General features: G+C 46.1%; 2 long non-coding RNA genes across 2 annotated transcripts; both read left to right on the plus strand.

Annotated features, from left to right (window-relative positions):
• Nucleotides 1-1,214: 1,214 nt before the first annotated feature.
• LOC143443982 (uncharacterized) lies at nucleotides 1,215-3,509 on the plus strand. Its single transcript, XR_013113442.1, has 3 exons — nucleotides 1,215-1,683; nucleotides 2,033-2,139; nucleotides 3,365-3,509. It is a non-coding gene; the product is annotated as an uncharacterized LOC143443982 (long non-coding RNA).
• A 2,959-nt stretch (nucleotides 3,510-6,468) lies between these two features.
• LOC143443922 (uncharacterized) lies at nucleotides 6,469-15,408 on the plus strand. The gene is made up of 4 exons (XR_013113338.1): nucleotides 6,469-7,357; nucleotides 8,226-8,441; nucleotides 10,619-11,334; nucleotides 12,804-15,408. It is a non-coding gene; the product is annotated as an uncharacterized LOC143443922 (long non-coding RNA).
• The last annotated feature ends 1,309 nt before the right edge of the window (nucleotides 15,409-16,717 follow it).

Here is a 16,717-nt window from a genome sequence, read left to right on the forward strand (position 1 = left end):
CAGTCTGCTTTCATACCGCACAATGCTCTACCTCTGAGACCAGGCCCACAGTCTCATGGGATCAAATCCCACTCTTCATCCAAGCACCCGTCTCTCTAGCAATCCACCCAAGTTCCTTCCCCTGCCTCTCCACTCTGGCAGATACTCCTGTAACACTTGACTGTCCTAGTTACTTTTCTATCGCTGTGATAAAGATCTGTGACCAAGGCAATGTATGAGAGAAAGAGCTTGATTGGGCTTATGGGTCCAGAGGGTTAAGAGTCCATGACGGGAGAAAAAACACACAGTGGTGGGAACAACCGAGAGTCCACGTCTCACAAGCAGTACCAGTCTTTGAAACTTCAAAGTCTACCAGTGACATCCTTCCGCTACAAGGTAATGCATCCAAACAATTTGTAAAGGGCCACCAGCCAGGGACTGAGTCATCAAATGCCTGAGACCTATGAGAGACAGCTCATTCTACCTCCTGCACCGATACCCCTGCTAACAGAGACCATGGCAACTTGTGTGTCTGCCCTTCTGGCCTTGACAAAGAGGGTGGCATGCATCACATTGCTTTTAGTCTCTTTGAATTTCCAAAATCTAATGTCATCAAACTTGTGTTATGATATGGTCTTAATATATTTGCCAAAGGTATGTCAAACTACACAGCACTGAGAGACATAACGTGCAGAAAAGGTACACATCGAAACAGAGTTACTTTGTAAATAGATATTTGATTTGTAACTGAGAGTCAGATTTCTCTGTTTTAATGAAGTGATTCTATTAGACAATTATCAGAAATAAAATTCTGCCAGAATACATCCTGTCGTGACCTGAAATTTGACTTTCCTCTCCTTTTTTCTCAGAGGAAGATGAAAGGGAAGAAATTAAAGAAGGGACTAAATAAGACAATGATTTATAAGAAAAGAATAATTTGTGGGTAAGTGAAACTGAGGCTGGGACACAGAAGGGTCTCCTCCTGCAAGACCCCTAGTTCCTATCGCCTCCACTCCCCCATTGCCAACTCCATCGGATCCAGGAGTCCTTTCTCCTAGGGCAGAAACAGCAGGGGTCCTAAAGTTTCAGAATGAGAACCATCCGTGAGGTCGTGCGTGGGAAATGAAATGCCAGCGCCTAGGCGTCTGTGGTCCTGAGGAGAGTGTGGCATCTTGGCTCATTGGGGATTCCTTTGGCTTGCCTCATTAATCAGCTCCCGGGTCATCGGTCCGTCTCGCCTCAGGCTCACAGGTCTGGTTTTTGTATAATACACATTTCCCATCCGTTTTTATTTCATCTGCTTTTTTCAAGCAGCTTTCCCATTATTTCTGAACATTTCAGGTTTTTTTTAAATGTAAATTACAGACGCCTGTGGATTGACGTAATCCAAAAAGAAGGCGACTGTTTTCCCTCCTTCCAAACAGAGAACGCAGCTTTTGAAACTAATAAACCCCTTAAAGTTCATGAGCCCGGTTCAACCTTTTAAAATGTTTCTGAAGAGAAAAGGAAAAAGAAGAGGCAGTGAGAGCGTCTGAGGCCGGTTCACTGCGGTAAAGAGAAGATTGGGGAGAATGACTCTACCCTTCCCCCTACCAAGGTCCAAGCTCCAAGGTCTCAGTCAAGAACCCAAAGGAAGAAGACCCCGATCTGGGGCCCTGGAAGCCCAGGTGGGAAGGAGAAACTGAGCGGACTACAGCGGGAGGGGTAGGTTCCGGAGGAGGTGAGAATACAGGGATCAAAAGGAAATGGGAGGGATTGGGTTCTGACCCCACAGCTGGGAAAATAAGAGGAATAGCAGAGAGTGGGGACCCTCTGGGGACACAGCATCAGCCTCGGCTGCCTTCTTTGTAAGCATGAACTGAATACGGAGGTAAACGTGGAGCTGGGAGTTCTAGACGGTTGGGAGAGCTTAAAGGGTGCCACGAATGACTCTAGGGGGACCAATAAAAGACAGGACCGACCCAATCACTGGTGGTCTGGGGTGTCTGCATGGAGCAGGGGTTCCATCAAGTAACTCCTAGGGTGAAGTCAATGTCCCTGTCTTCTCCCCCAGAGGGCTTTGGTGGATCATCTGCTCAGGCGTTGGCTTCATTCTGCCTTCAGCTTTGAACCAAACACCCAGCACAGAGCTACATGGAAATACAGAGTGGAATCTGCTCAGTGAGTAAATGGATGGGTGAATGAGGTAATATATGAACGGACATATGAGTGACTGGAGATCACTCCTAAACCTCTGTGGTCCTTCGGGAAGTTAGGTGCCTTGTCCCCACGAATGCCAAGGACATGCAACGCCCAGCAGTCAGGGCTGCCTGCAGTGCAGCTGCATGGGTATAAGGGATCCAGGTAACATCTTTGCTTCCAAAATGGCACGTCCTGGGGAAGCAGATCTTTCTAATAACAGTTGAGAAGTCTCTCTCTTGCTTTTTGTCTCTTAATTGAGATTTGAGGATTACAGAAAACTAAAGTGATCCCCTCCCCCCAAATTGTCATGCCTTCCCCTCATAGCTCATTGAGGAGGCTTTGAAATTTAGCAAATTTAGCCCTTCCTTGCCACATCATGCTAGGGACCTCTGGGGGCAGGAACTTCCTGTCCCTGGGAGGTATACTTCCTTCTCAATGGAAAGGTAGGAGTCACAGATCAAGATCCTGAGGGCAGAAAGGACAACCATGAATCAATGCGTCCTTGGCCAAAGCTAAGAAAGTATGGGATCTGTTGCCACCTCCTGTGCCCCCTGCCATTTGAACTAGTATCTGTGACTGCTCCACTACGGAATTCTACTCTGGGACACAGTCAAGTCAAACATCTTCGGGCTCAAAGTAAAACCACTTAAAAAAAAATCATGACAGCTTATCAATTCTACTTACCTCCTATTTAGATTTAAAAATGCTTCAGAGGGAAGTATCCCAAATAGAGGGAGAATCCAGAGAATATTTCCCACATCGCTGGTTTGTTCTGAGAGACAGGAACCCAGGGTATACACCCTACAGCCAGCCCTCAGGGGCCAAAAAAGAAAAAAAAAAGAGTTTAGACTTCGCTGCTGGAGTGGGTTGTAGCTGTCAGTGGGCAGGAAAAGTCGCACATCTGGACTGTGGCTGTGTCCTGGAGCTGGCTGGTGTAACTCAACAAGTATGTCAGGCCCTCTTCTGCTTTCTGTCGGCCTTTTGTTTTGATGGCCAAGATTTATCCAGCTTCTATTCGGGTTAAAACCTTTATGGTGGCTATGATGGTTAAGTTCTGTGCTCTCACATTTGTGCAGATTAAAACCCATATTTCATTACTGAACAGATGTTGTGCCTGCTGTAAATGTAAAAAAAAAAAAAAACAGTAATAATAAGAATAATCACAATAACATCCTTTTCTTTATTTCTTTTTTAAAATTGTCAGGGCCTCTGGATGGTGGTGGTGGCAGCGGCACACCTTTAATCCCAGTTGTGAGGCAGAGTCAAGAGAATCTCTGTGAGTTAGAAGCGAGCCTGGTCTACAGAACAAGTTCCAGGACAATCAGTACTGTTACACAATGAAACCCTGCCTGGGGGTGGGGTGGGGTGGGGTGGGGTGGGTGGGGTGGGGTGGGGTGGGGTGGGGTGGGTGGGGTGAACAAATTGCCAGCGTCTAAAACCTGATTACCCAACTCACTCAGAAACTACTAAGAGAAAAGACATTGAGATTTTTCTTCACCAATGCTACAGGCCTCTGTGCCTCTGTGAAATCTGAATCTGGAAAAGTCACGCTGAATGTCAAATTTCTAATTAATCAGTCATGTTCCAACTATGGCAACAAGAGGGTCTTCCAGGTCTTTTGTCCGGCAGGCAAACTAGTGTATAAAACTAACAGAGCCATCTTAACTTCCAAGGAGATTTGAGAAGAAAGTGAGTCAGCCCTCCTGGAGATAGCGACTTCTTGCTTGGGTTTGGTTGGGACATAGTGGATCTCAGCTGTAAAGGAAGGTCTTTCCCATGGAAGTGCAAGCATGGCATTTGCTGCTGAATTAAAAGCAAGCGAAATGTAATAAACATTAGGTAACAACCCCCCACACACTTGGATTTATTGACTAGTTAAATCTTTAATGGTTAAAGTTAAAAGGCCTTTTATTTCAATGGCCTAGTGATTTGCACAGCTGGAATGTTGCCTTTTAATATATTCACATTGCAACAGAAAAGCCAGAGTGACCAGGATGTTGACTTTCTTGTTTGCTTGACCCCAAACTGATAGGAAGCTGGTACCAGATCCTTCCTTGCATCTGGGCTTTCCTCCTCACCCCAAGCTAAGTGCAGAGAGGGAAGAGGAAGCACACTGCCAGGAGGCTAACTCAGGTCTCCACCTGCTTCCCCCCAAGGATGCTGAGAAATTAAATCGTGCTTAGGTGGCTGTCTCCTCAGGGGTCACCCTGTCTGGATCATTCCTGCCTGGGTGAGTGGTCTGGTCTGGAAAGGTGGTTTACAGCAACACTGCCCATGGGACTGCACATGATTAACTGACCATGTGGTGTAAGGAGAATAAGAGACATCAACAGAAGAACAGGATGTGCTGGACAGTTTCATGTCAACTTGACACAAACTAGAGTCATCTGAAAGGAGGAGGGAACCTCAATGAAGAAAATGCCTCCATAAGAGTAGGCTTTTAAATTAGTGACTGAAAGGAGAGGCCCAGTCTGTCGTGGGTAGTGCCACTCTTGGGCTGGTGGTCCTGGGTTTTATAAGAAAGCAGGCTGAACAAGTCATGGGGGACAAGCTAGTAAGCAGCACCCCTCCATGGCCTCTGCATCAGCTCCTGCCTCCAGGTTCTTATCCTGTTTGAGTTCCTGTCCTGACTTCCTTCAGTGATAGGCTACAGTGTAGAAATGCAAGCTAAATAAACCCTTTCCTCCCTAAGGTGCTTTGGGTCACGGTGTTTCGTCACAACAATGTGACCCTGACTAAGACATGGGTTTGAGAAAAGACTTGGAAATAGTGGAAATAAGAAAAGGCGTTGCTCTGATGCTTAACCCCATGCTTGCTCTGCGCCACATTGCTTCAAGTTGCTTTACATGGACTTGATTTGGTACTAGTTGCTTTGCACTTGTTGCTCTTGCAGAGGACCTAGGTTCAATTCCTTGAACCCACTTGATAGGTCACAACCATCTATAATCTCAGTTCCAACAGACATCATGTACAAGGTAATATCATGCATGCAAGTCAATGACTCATATACACAAAGTAAAATCATCGTGTTTAAAATGGGGGAGACTGAAATGCAGTGCACAAAATTAGGCAGCTTGATAAGTTTTGAAAGAGAGGGACCCAGACAAAGTGACTGGGCAACCTACAGTCTCACTGAGGGCTTCCAGGGGATACAGTGGGCATGCCTGAGATCACTGAGTCACTGGCAAAGTCAAACCACTAAGTTTGTCACTTTTAGGAAATCATGCTGTCCGCAAATGCAGGGCACTGCTTCATGCAGCCCTTCTCTGTGTACCTGAACACACAAATCACACCCTGACAAAGGCAGTTACACATTCCACAGGCACGCAGCTTCAGAAACACACTTCGGAATCAACTTTCACACAGATTCACTGAGACACACATCTTCTAGTACCCTCCACACTCCCATGAACACGTACACACTCAAGCACAGACAGAGGCACATCGAATGCAGTTACCTCTCCACAATCCTTTAGAACTTACGCTCTTGTTCCTCAGAGGTTAACCAATGGCCCTGGCTGTCTGCTGTGTGTCCTGTTGACAATGGTCCATGTGGTCACGGTAAAAATAATGCCAAGGCCCTAAGACAAAGAAGACATAAACAGGTCATCACTTCCATCTGCCTGTCCTAAGAAGCCCAGGCTCTCATCCTTCTCGGGATGAAAGGATGACCAACTCAGCCTCTGTCAGTGACCTTTAACAGTTCAAAGTTAAAGGTCAAATCTTGGTCTTTGGTTACCAATGGTTACCTCAGCTTGCAGGATGAAGGCTGTAGACCCACAAGGGCCTGGGTTGTTCTTGTTAAGGAAACTTGATTGCTACGTGGAGAGAGAGGAGATGTGATGAAACATACTAGGCTTGAGGTGAATTTTCTAACTCTTCACTAATATTTCTCGTCTGGAGGCTCAAGGACATTCACAAGGTTTTCAATTTAAAGGCCATTTTGCTTTTTTATGGAGTTTGATGTTCTCTGCACTAATGCAGGTTTAATAATTGACAGAGGGCCAAGCTGTCCACTGTGGCACCTGGAGGTCTGTTGTTCAGCTGAACAGCCAGGCCACTCAGTTCACATAACCCACAAAGCCACACAGTCTATCCCCTGGCACTGGAGACCTTGCCAACTGCAGGAAGTTGCGAAATAAAAGAAATTTTTTCAAATAAAAAGATGTCAATTTAACAGCCAGGGACCTGGAAACAGATGTTTCCCCCCTAGACCAAGAGCTGCCCACCCGCCCACCCATCCGTCCTCCTGGTTTTCAAAGTCAGTTCTTGTCAGGTGCCCTGGTTAAGAGGGAGAATTAATGAGCTGTGCTCCATTTTATGGCCGCGGTCTGATGTGGGAGCTGCACTCGGAGGGCTTCACGGACAGGCCAGCCCGGCCCCCAGCCCTTCCTCCACCAGCTCAACCCTGATCAAAGCAGAGAGCAGCTCGGCTTTTATAGCAAAATGATTAAAACCATGTGGTGCTTGCTTCCCCACACGTGACCTCCCGACACAGGGCATGGGGGGACAGAGGAAAGGTGAGCCTAGGGGTCTGTAGGCTCAGGGAGGGGCAGGACACAAGAGGCAGAGATGATAGAAATGCACACACACGCGCACACACACACTGCTTTACATGGACTGACAGGGACATAAATGACATCCACATAAATGAATGTTGTTTCCCTGAGAGTTGAAACAACCCCTGCATGCAGCCAGAGGGCCTAATTAGTCAGGATGGCTCGGCCCACATCACTATATGGATAAATAAATAATTCCTAGTTACTCAATCATGCGTAGTCCTTATAGAAAGCACAGCTGGACTGTGCTCCCAAAATGAAGCCCACTGACTTTGCTGTGTGTGAGAGATGAATTCCTCAGTCACCTCTGGTTATGGGCAACTTCACTGCACTTGAAAATGACAACTCCTACATAGACTGACTGGATCCATCTAATGTTTGATTCTCTTGTATCCATGTGCCATTTCCTCCCGCCTTGGGCCAGGACTGGATTTAGTGACTTATTTCTAGTGAATAAAATGAAGCAGAGATGATGTCACATTGCATCACCAGGACCAGGACATGTGTTCTGGTGCTGAAGGGAGCCAGATGCCACATGACGAACTGAAGCACAGTATGTCCACAAGGCAAAGAAACCCAAGCGACTCCACTAAACCACTCCAACAGCCTTCACCTCCCTCTCCAATCTAAATCATACTGTGAGTACAGCCCGAGGTGACGTTATGGTAGCAGCCTTCTCAAACCTAAGCTGTGCCTGAACACTGGGGTAACCAGAATGCTGTTTTCACTGCTAAATTTGGGGTAAATTGTTTGTTTGGCAGCCATAGATAACTAAGGTGCTTACCTGGCTCCTCTTCCACAGCAAGAAGTCATGGTTCTTTAGTCTTCTCCTCTGTCTAGCACAACATTGATGCTCTCTTAGCCGTTCTGAGACACAGGTCTCACAGTGTACTGCAAAATCCAAGAACAAGGCACCAGTAGATTCTGTATCTGGTAAGGACTTACTCTCTGCTTCATAGATGGAACATTCTATCGGTGTCATAACATGGCAAAAGATACATAGCAGCTCCCTAGAGCCTCTTAACAGACGAGCCTCTTAGTGGGGGAGGCACCTCATTGACTCCATCGATTCCCTCCCAACACCATGGCCTCGAGGGGATTAGGATTTCAATGTCTGAGTCTGGGTGTGGGGGGAGCAAAGGCATTCAAGTCACAACAGTACCCACCAATGATTCATTAAATAAGCTGGTGAATGAAAATAGAGATTGGCTTTCTGAACATTTACTTTTAGACAGCAAGTACTTTGTTGGCGCTGTCGATAACCCTCAGAACAGCTCTTCATAGCCGGCATGAGCAATGCTCATTTTACAGAATGTAAACCTGACTGACGAGGAGTAAGAACTCCGCTACTCAAAGCCGGCACCTAACACAGGCAGAGCTGGGATTTGAGCTACCCTGTTCTGTCCTTTCTCTCCTGACCTGGATGCCTCATCCAACACAGCGGTACCAGCTGGTCTTCACAATGACCCTAGAAAAGAATTGTGATTATCGTCTCTGTCTTGGCAGCTATGGGAATCCAAGCTCAGGGAGAGAAGGACATTTGCTGGAGACGGAAGAATCAGCATTTCTTCAAAGCATTCAGGAGACATTTGCTGGGCAGCATCCAGACTCCATTACTAAGAGGGTGTGGTCCCCTCAAGTTCTCTGGATCCCCATTCTCCCTGAGATACTCATCCATGATAACTGCTGACAGCCAGGCATGGGCAAGGAAGGTCAAGGAAGGTGAGCAAGTGAGGATGGAACATGGAAACATGAAGTGGAAAGGAGGCTACCATTTCGGGCAGAGCTTTGAGAAATTCCCTTCCTATCCTCAAATCTCCTCTCCATCATCTACCCACTCATGTTTGTATGCTTTTTAAAAAAATCGTATTTTTAACTGATATAAATAATGGCACATGGTATATCTCTGTCTTCCCTTTGAATCTGAGCACTATTTCAAAGACAGAGACGTGTTACAGAGTCTCCTGCCTCCAACTCTTGCTACCACATCCTCCCTTTATGCTCCAGGATGGCACTCAGCTGCAGTCACCCACTAATCAACACCAGCATGAGACTCTGACACACAAGCCAGGTCGTGTCCCCTTGTGTAAAGAGGAAAACTATGTCATAGGTACACTCCTACTCCCATAGTCCCTTCTGTCATAGGTACACTTCTCCCATAGTCCCTTCTGTCATAGGTACACTCCTTCTCCCATAGTCCCTTCTGTCATAGGTACACTTCTCCCATAGTCCCTTCTGTCATAGGTACACTCCTTCTCCCATAGTCCCTTCTGTCATAGGTACACTTCTCCCATAGTTTCTTCTGCCTCTACCCGGCAGGATGCTCCCCGAAGCAGTGATCTGCCTGCAGGCATTTACAGTCATCGACACCCAGTCCAACAGCTGTAAATTTATTTCCTTAACATGTTTTTCTGCTTATTTGGGAAGCAGAGACCTCTTTATACACTTTGGAGGCTCCAGGCTTCTCTAGAGTTCACTAATCAGATTTGAAGCAGAGGAGGAAAGGTGTACCCTTTAACTAACCTGAATCATGGAAGACCTACCTGTAAGAACAGATGCTTGGTCTGTTTTACTTAGCAAGCAGAACATGCCGGAGAGGACAACCAGCATGTCCCGTGTGAAGCTTCATGGCTGTCAAGGCAGGGGTGTCCTAAATGAAGCAAGGGTCTAATTACGAAACAGGTTCTGCTGCAGATTTTATTGCTCTCACGCCTCTTGTAGCTAAGTGGCATGGCATCTCTAGAAGCAAGGTGACTTGCCCAAGGCCTCCCTAGCATACAGGACAGAGCTGGAGCCAGTTCTCAGGTCTGCTAGTTCAGGCCACCTTTGCTCCAGAGAGTTCAGAGGAGGCTTTTGCAGGGAGCAGCAAACTGCCCCGGATGTTTGAGGATAGAGCCCTTCTCCAGAGCAGACCAGGGAGAAAGCTAGACCTGTATCACAGCAAGGGATTCAAGGATCCAGAGTTCATGACTGATCAGGGTCTCGGTGAACTTGCTCAAAGGGGGACCATCCAGGGACTTTTGGAAGAGGGACAGAAAGAACAACCAGGCTAATACAGGTCAGCTCCTGGCCAATGCTCTCTTGCCCCTTTTATAAAGACCCAGCAGCCCCTCTTCCCTACGGCTCTCTGTGTCCCTAGATTTATTTTGCTTTCTTTCGCTAAATCAAACTTTATCAGACAGTTTTACTGTCAGCCGTTAAACCAAAATGTGTTTGTGCAACAGTAAACACCTTGTTACTTCAGGGAAGGATTACATAAACAACATCGGATGAGGCCGATTTGCTGAACCCGGGAGGCTGCTGCCATGTGGGGATGGAAGAAGACACTTCGGGGCACTCCAGTCAGGAGGCAAGGGGATGGGGCACTCTGACCTAGGTTTCTGCTGTAGAATGGGAAGAGGGGTAGACTGTTCTCCAGGGTCAGTGAGGTCGTCTAGAGATCACAGCCCAGGTAAGGACCCTGTCTGAGCATCGGAGGGTGGGGGGTGGGGGTGAGGGGGTAAATTGGTAGGGAGAATGATCCAGGAAGCAAACTTTCCAGTCAGGGCAACGCCAGACAGAGGCCAGGGACAGAGGCCAGGAGTGGGATGCAGGGAAATGGTGGTGGTGGCTCAGACACTAGTTCAGTTGACTCTCATACCCACACTTCAGAAACTTTCATCCTACATACCACGGGTTCTGTTTGCATCAATCATTTCCTTATTCCTATGCTGCATCTGCCATCACCACTTACTAGATTTAGCATTTGCTCCGTGGCAGGTATTCCGGCTATATTGTTTTGTTAACCCTCATATCCACTGCTCTACTTTTAAATTTAGTCTTAGACAAGTTCTTAAGACAAGAACAGAAAGCAGCCACATTCTTTGACAGTCAGATATTTTTATTATTCCATTTTATAGGTGGGAAACCAAGATTCAGAGAAGTAACTTGGCTCTGGTCACACAGCCACTCTGAGCCAGAATTGCTGCCCTGATCTCTCTAAGGCTGAGCCCTGTGTTCTTCCTGGATTAAGAGAATCTGAAGAATGGCTAAGGACGTGAGAGGGGAGCAATGAGAATGGTGGCCCCACACACAGGACTTGACTGGAACACAAAGCAAGTAAGCATACTTACTGAAGAAGAGAGACAGATGTCAGCTTCACTAGTGACCAAAGAAGTTGGGGAGTTCCTGAGCTAGCACGGCCCCAAAGCTTCCTCAGATAACAGACCTTCTCTCCAGAGTACTGGAAACCACTGACAAGTCAGGCTGAGTCTATACTAAAATTCTAGTCTGTGGCTATAGCCCTTCTGTCTCAAAGCCCAGACTCCAAGTTTCCCACAGCCCAGTCCCCGGCTTTCTAGGCTTCCCCAGACACATGTCTCCTCACCTCCACCTCAGTTATTCCAACAACTCCACAAACTGCCATTGAACTGAGCCATCAGACCACAGCACCTGAGGTGAGCCAGACCTCAGGTTGCCACAGCCATGCCAAGTGCCTCCTGAATACATCAGCCTCTGGCTTCAGTGACAATCTAATCCCTTAAAGAAACAAAGGAATCATGCAGGTGTGGGTGCTGCGGTCTGAACTATGATCCATGGCCACCAATCTCAGCCCTTCATCTAACAAAATTATGAGGTAAGATTCAAGAAACTTAAGATCTCATATGCAAAGGGGCTCTGTGGTGACTGAGACTGCCCTTCCCAGCCCCCCACCCTCCCATCCCCACCCACCCCCATTCCCATACCTACCCCCACCCCCAACCCGCCCCAGGTTCAGCACTGTTTGGGTATGTCTGGGAGGCGTGGCCTTCTGGAAGGTGTGGCCTTCTGGGAGGAGGTATGTCACTAGGGGTGGTCTTTGAAGCTTCAAAGCCATTCTCAGGCTGTATTTTCTGCCTCCTACTTGTATCAAGATGTGAGCTCTCAGTTCCATTTCCTGCCACCATGCCTGTGACTTGCTGTAATGGACCTTTAACCCCTCTGGAACTGGAAGTCCAAAGACCCCTTTCCTTCTACAACTTACCTTGATTATGGTGTTCTGTTACAGCAATAGAAATGTAACTAATACAGAAGTTGGTACAGGGATGGGCTATTGCTGTGTCAGACCCAACAGACTTTAAAACTTTGGACTGGAAAATCCATTGCATGCTGTCAGCAGAGATAATGAGCTCTCTTGGAAGGAATTTGAAAGCCTACTGAAAGTTTTGCAGACCAAGGAGGTGCAGATCAAGAGGTTCGGGAGTGGGGGGGGGACACAATATTAGGAACTGAACTAGAGACCTTTCTTGTATGATATTTTGGCAAAGAATGTGGCTGCTTTCTGTTCTTGTCTTAAGAACTTGTCTAAGACTAAATTTAAAAGTAAAAGACAAATAACTGGTGGTAGTGTGTGCCTTTAATCTCAAGCACATGGAGGGAAGAGGCAGTCGGATCTCTGAGTTCAAGGCCAGCCTGGTCTACAGAGTGAGTTCTAGTTCAGCCAAAGCCACACAAAGAAACACTGTTTCAAAAAGCCAATAGATAGATAGATAGATAGATAGATAGATAGATAGATAGATAGATAGATAGATTAGATAGATAGATAGAAAGATAGATAGATAGATAGATAGATAGATAGATAGATAGATAGATAGATAGAAAGATAGATAGATAGATAGCTATAACAGACTAATTTCTTTGCTGAAGATTTCAAAACAGCCTGATATTAACTGTGGCATGTTTATTAGTAACCACTCTGACATATGCCTATAATGAGATGGGTGAACAGGACAGAAAGAAATGTGTAAAGTTCAATTTGAAGAGGAAAGGGACACGGACAAGCTTGATGTTCCAGTCCAGACCTGTGCTTCGAGAGAGGCTGTGATTGGCCAGGAGGTTGGTGCTGGTTAGGAAAGACATCATCTGCAGGAATAAAGGGAAGGGTTCCCTGGGGGCAAGACCAGACCTTTACATTGTGAAAGAAAAATGCCAATAAAGCAAAAACAAACCAAAGCTGCGTGCTTTGAGGTGCCAGGGTCCATCCCAGCCTGGCATCTGAACTTGGAAGTGTCATCTAGGGGCAAAGATGCAGGAGTAACAAAGTTATGGACTCTTCTCCGATTTCAGAGAGCCACAGAAGCCAGCGAACACACGTCTGCGAAGTCCCTGCATGGAGGCCCCAAGAGGCCATTACTAAAGCCTCCATAGAAGGTGAAACCATAGAAGTGGAGCCTGGTTTCAGTAGAGCTCCCAGGATGTTGGAGATGCCAGATCAATGAGATCTCTGCACACAGGGAGTGGAGTCAGCCCAGGAGAGAGATGCGTGTTTCTAACAGTAAAGCTGGAAGGGTACAGCCATCTAAGTCTTTTGACATTGTACTGTAAAATGTGGAGTCTGTCCTGCTGGGTTTCAATCTTGCTTTGGTCCAATATTTTCTGACTATGTCCCTATTCCTTCCCTTTTAAATGGTAATGCATATTGTGTGAACTGTGTGTTGGAAGTATGTAATTTGCTTTCGATTTTATATGGGGTTACAATTAAGAGATTGCCTAGAGTCTGAGAAGACTTTTGGATTTTTAGATACTGTTGAGACTGTAAAAGAATAAGAGACTTTTGAATTAGGACTCTGTAACTTTAATTTTTTTTAAACCTTATTTTTAATGATGCTTCTTAAACATTTTAACCTCCTTTGTAACCCACCACCCACCAGAGGAAGTGGGAAAGAAAGGATACAGGGAAGTGGGCCTGTTTAGAAAGGTTCTTTGGAGGAAATCCCATCTATGTTATCTGGAAATCAGCAGTTCAGTTCACAGGTCAGCAGTGTCAGCGCGATCCACTGGAAAATACCTCACAGATACACCAGCAGTCTAGTTTGGTAGAGTCAAGTTAGCACAAGCATCAGCAGTGGTAGCACTACCTAGCAGAGACAGCCAGGCCTCAGCCTCAGGGTGAATCAGCAGGAGGGACCAGGAGGGACATCAGGAGATCAGCAAAGACTTGAGACCCTCAAGTGTTGCATAGGTAGCTAGACCAGCAAGCCAAGCTTTGTCTGTATCACTTCATGGAGACCTGTTTATACCCTCCAAAGATCACGTGTCCTCCACGTGCCTTGCCTCAGTACAAGTCTTGCCTCAACATGTGCATGTAATCAGCCCAAGTCCCCAGAGTCCTGACAAATGTAGATCAACTACACAATGTAAGGAGGACCAATACATGTGTGTTGTTAGCAAAGAACCCTTCATCACATGTCCTTTACATGTTTGCTTTAGCAGGACATCCTCTCTCCTGTGTCTGCTTCAGTGAAACGTTCCCTCAGGAGTCTGCCTTAGTCTTTCACCTGTGTCCACTTCAGGAAAACACTCCTTCACATGTTTGCCCCAGCAAAACACCATCCAACACAACTGACTTTTCAAAGAACCCTTAAAGTGTCCACTTCTGGACTAAATACATTTTGCATTATGATATGGTCATAGGTCTAAGAGGGCCACAGAGGCAAATGTGACAGTTTGAATAAAAATTCCTCCCTCCAGTCTCAGTTGTTTGGATACATAGTAACCAGTTGCTAGCAATGTTTTGGGAGGATTAGAAGGTGTAGTCTCACCAGAGGAGTTGTGTAGGATTAAATTATTCAAAACGTACTTTTAATAAGGGTTCTTAAATACTTTAACCTCGTTTCTAGCCCACCACCCACTAGAGGTAGTGGAAAGAAAGGGTTAATAGAGTAAAGGAGGATATGGACCTGTCAGAAATAGTTCTTTGGGGCAAATCCAATCTGCATGGGCAAGATATCAGCTGTTCGGTTCACACAAATCAGCAGTGGTAGCTTGATCCACTTGCAAACACCATTCATGAATTAGCAATGGCAGGTCTATCCAGAAGAAACCCTGAGGCTCTGCCAATCAGCCTGAGTCCATTGAAGTGGCAAAAAGCTGCAGGAACACCACCAGAAGTTCTTTGGTGGCATTTCTCTCTATGAATTCATGACAAATGATGACCAGCAAAGAATGGCAAGGCAAACCAATACCACACAGCATTGTCAGCAAAGACCAATGTCAGCAAGGCCCAACCATGACCAGCAAAGAATGGTAAGACATACCAATAGTGCACAGCACCGTCTACTGTCTGTTGGGTTACACTAATATCCTTTCCAAACATCTTCCCAAGTATTCACTCTAGTAAAACATCACATGCCCCTTTTCCAGGCTGCTTCCAGAAAAACACCACATGGCTGTTCTAAGCAAAACATCCTCCCATGCGTCTGCATCAGCAAAAACATGATACAGTTTCTAGAAAACATCACAGGACACCACTGAGTCTCCAGAGAAAACAGAAATTTCTTTTTTTTTTTTTTTTTTTTTTTTTTTCTCGAGACAGGGTTTCTCTGTATAGCCTTGGCTGACCTGGAACTCACTCGGTAGACCAGGCTGGCCTCGAACTCAGAAATCCGCCTGCCTCTGCCTCCCAAGTGCTGGGATTAAAGGCGTGAGCCACCACCGCCCGGCGAAAACAGAAATTTCTACTTCAGAGTTGTCTCTGAAGGTAAGATTTTAGGTTTAAAGGCCACATGCCATTTCCAGTTCACCGTTTCTGCTTCTTGTTTACAGCCCAAGGTATGAATTCCCAGCTCTGTTTCTGTCACTTGTTCCCATAAAGGACTGTTACCCCTCTGGAACAAATGAACCTTTCTGCCTTGGTCCTGGTGTTTTGTCACAGCAACAGAGAAATAATTAATACAGGCCCACAGTTGAGTAAATGTTAAATCATAGCATTAAAATCCTTATTTTTGTTTTACAAGAAGTCTGTATTTGTCTCTTATGATTAGTCATGAAGATTGCATCCTCACTCTTGCCCAAGAAGATGTCTGTCTGTAGCTACAACCTGGACTTGCTTCTTGGGACCCCAGGACCAGAAACAGAACTAGGTAGGTTGGTATGGACAGAGATCCTTGTTGCTTGCTACCTTCTGTTCTCATGCATGTATGAACCTATGCTGAACACAGATGGCCTAAAAGGCAAGTCACAGATGGTTCATGGAAGGCCACAGCTAGATAGGTGTCTGGTCATCAACATGGGGCAATCTGGGAACAGAGGAAGAAGACAAATGAAGACTATAGTTTATAGATGCATGAGAGAGAGAAGAACACTTGCTTCCCAGGAGCTGCAGCCAAGAGAACTTTACAATCCCAGTGATAGATCCAGAAAAGACACACTAAATATACCCTGTCCCCAGGTCCCTGGAATCACAGCAGCATAGCAGCCTGGGTGACCCAAGGCAGTATATCAAAGGAGGAATGGTCAGAATTCAGGATCTGCCCTATCACTCAATAGGTGTACGTGATGTTGCTTAGGAAAAAAAAAAAACAAAAAAAACAAAAAACAGTTTTGGTTTCCTCATTCTCAAAATTAAAATACTCCTTATAGTGCAGAAGAAAAGTCAGAGATATTATAAGTACAACCTCTTCAGTGCATCTGCAGTCTGGGTACCAGACACAATCTCTGGGGAGCATCACTTAACTCTCAGCTTCATTCTGTCACATACAGATTGAGGCTCAGAGAAAGGACTCTGGCCAAGGACAGGAGAGAAGCAGGGCTGTGGTAATCCAAACTTCTGGGTGCTACTGCTCAGGCCTGGCAGGCAGAGTGGCGGTATGCTGGGATGGAGGGTTATTCACTTGACTGGAAGAATTTGTCAGTAAATGACATCAAGGAGGTTCTTTCATGGGCTATCATTTAAAGTCCTTTTGAGGGGGGATTCCATTTTCTAAAAGAAAAAGTGTAATTAAAGACCACCATGTCTCCGTGGAGCCTGCCTCTGGTTCCCACCATCCACCACCCAGGGTGAGACAGAATAGAGTGAAGGTTGCCATCACATCTGAAGTGAAGGATGCTGGGATGGCTGCCAGCAACCCAGTCTCTCCCTCAAACCCGTGCACTTAGTTCTTTCCAATGCTTTTGGCAGTATAATTAACATACTGAAAGTACTCAATTTGTTACATGTGCAGCTTGATAAATTTTTGCAATCAAACGCACCATGTAGCATG

The sequence above is a fragment of the Arvicanthis niloticus genome, chromosome 11, assembly GCF_011762505.2.
Source record: "Arvicanthis niloticus isolate mArvNil1 chromosome 11, mArvNil1.pat.X, whole genome shotgun sequence".
Lineage (NCBI taxonomy): Eukaryota > Metazoa > Chordata > Mammalia > Rodentia > Muridae > Arvicanthis > Arvicanthis niloticus.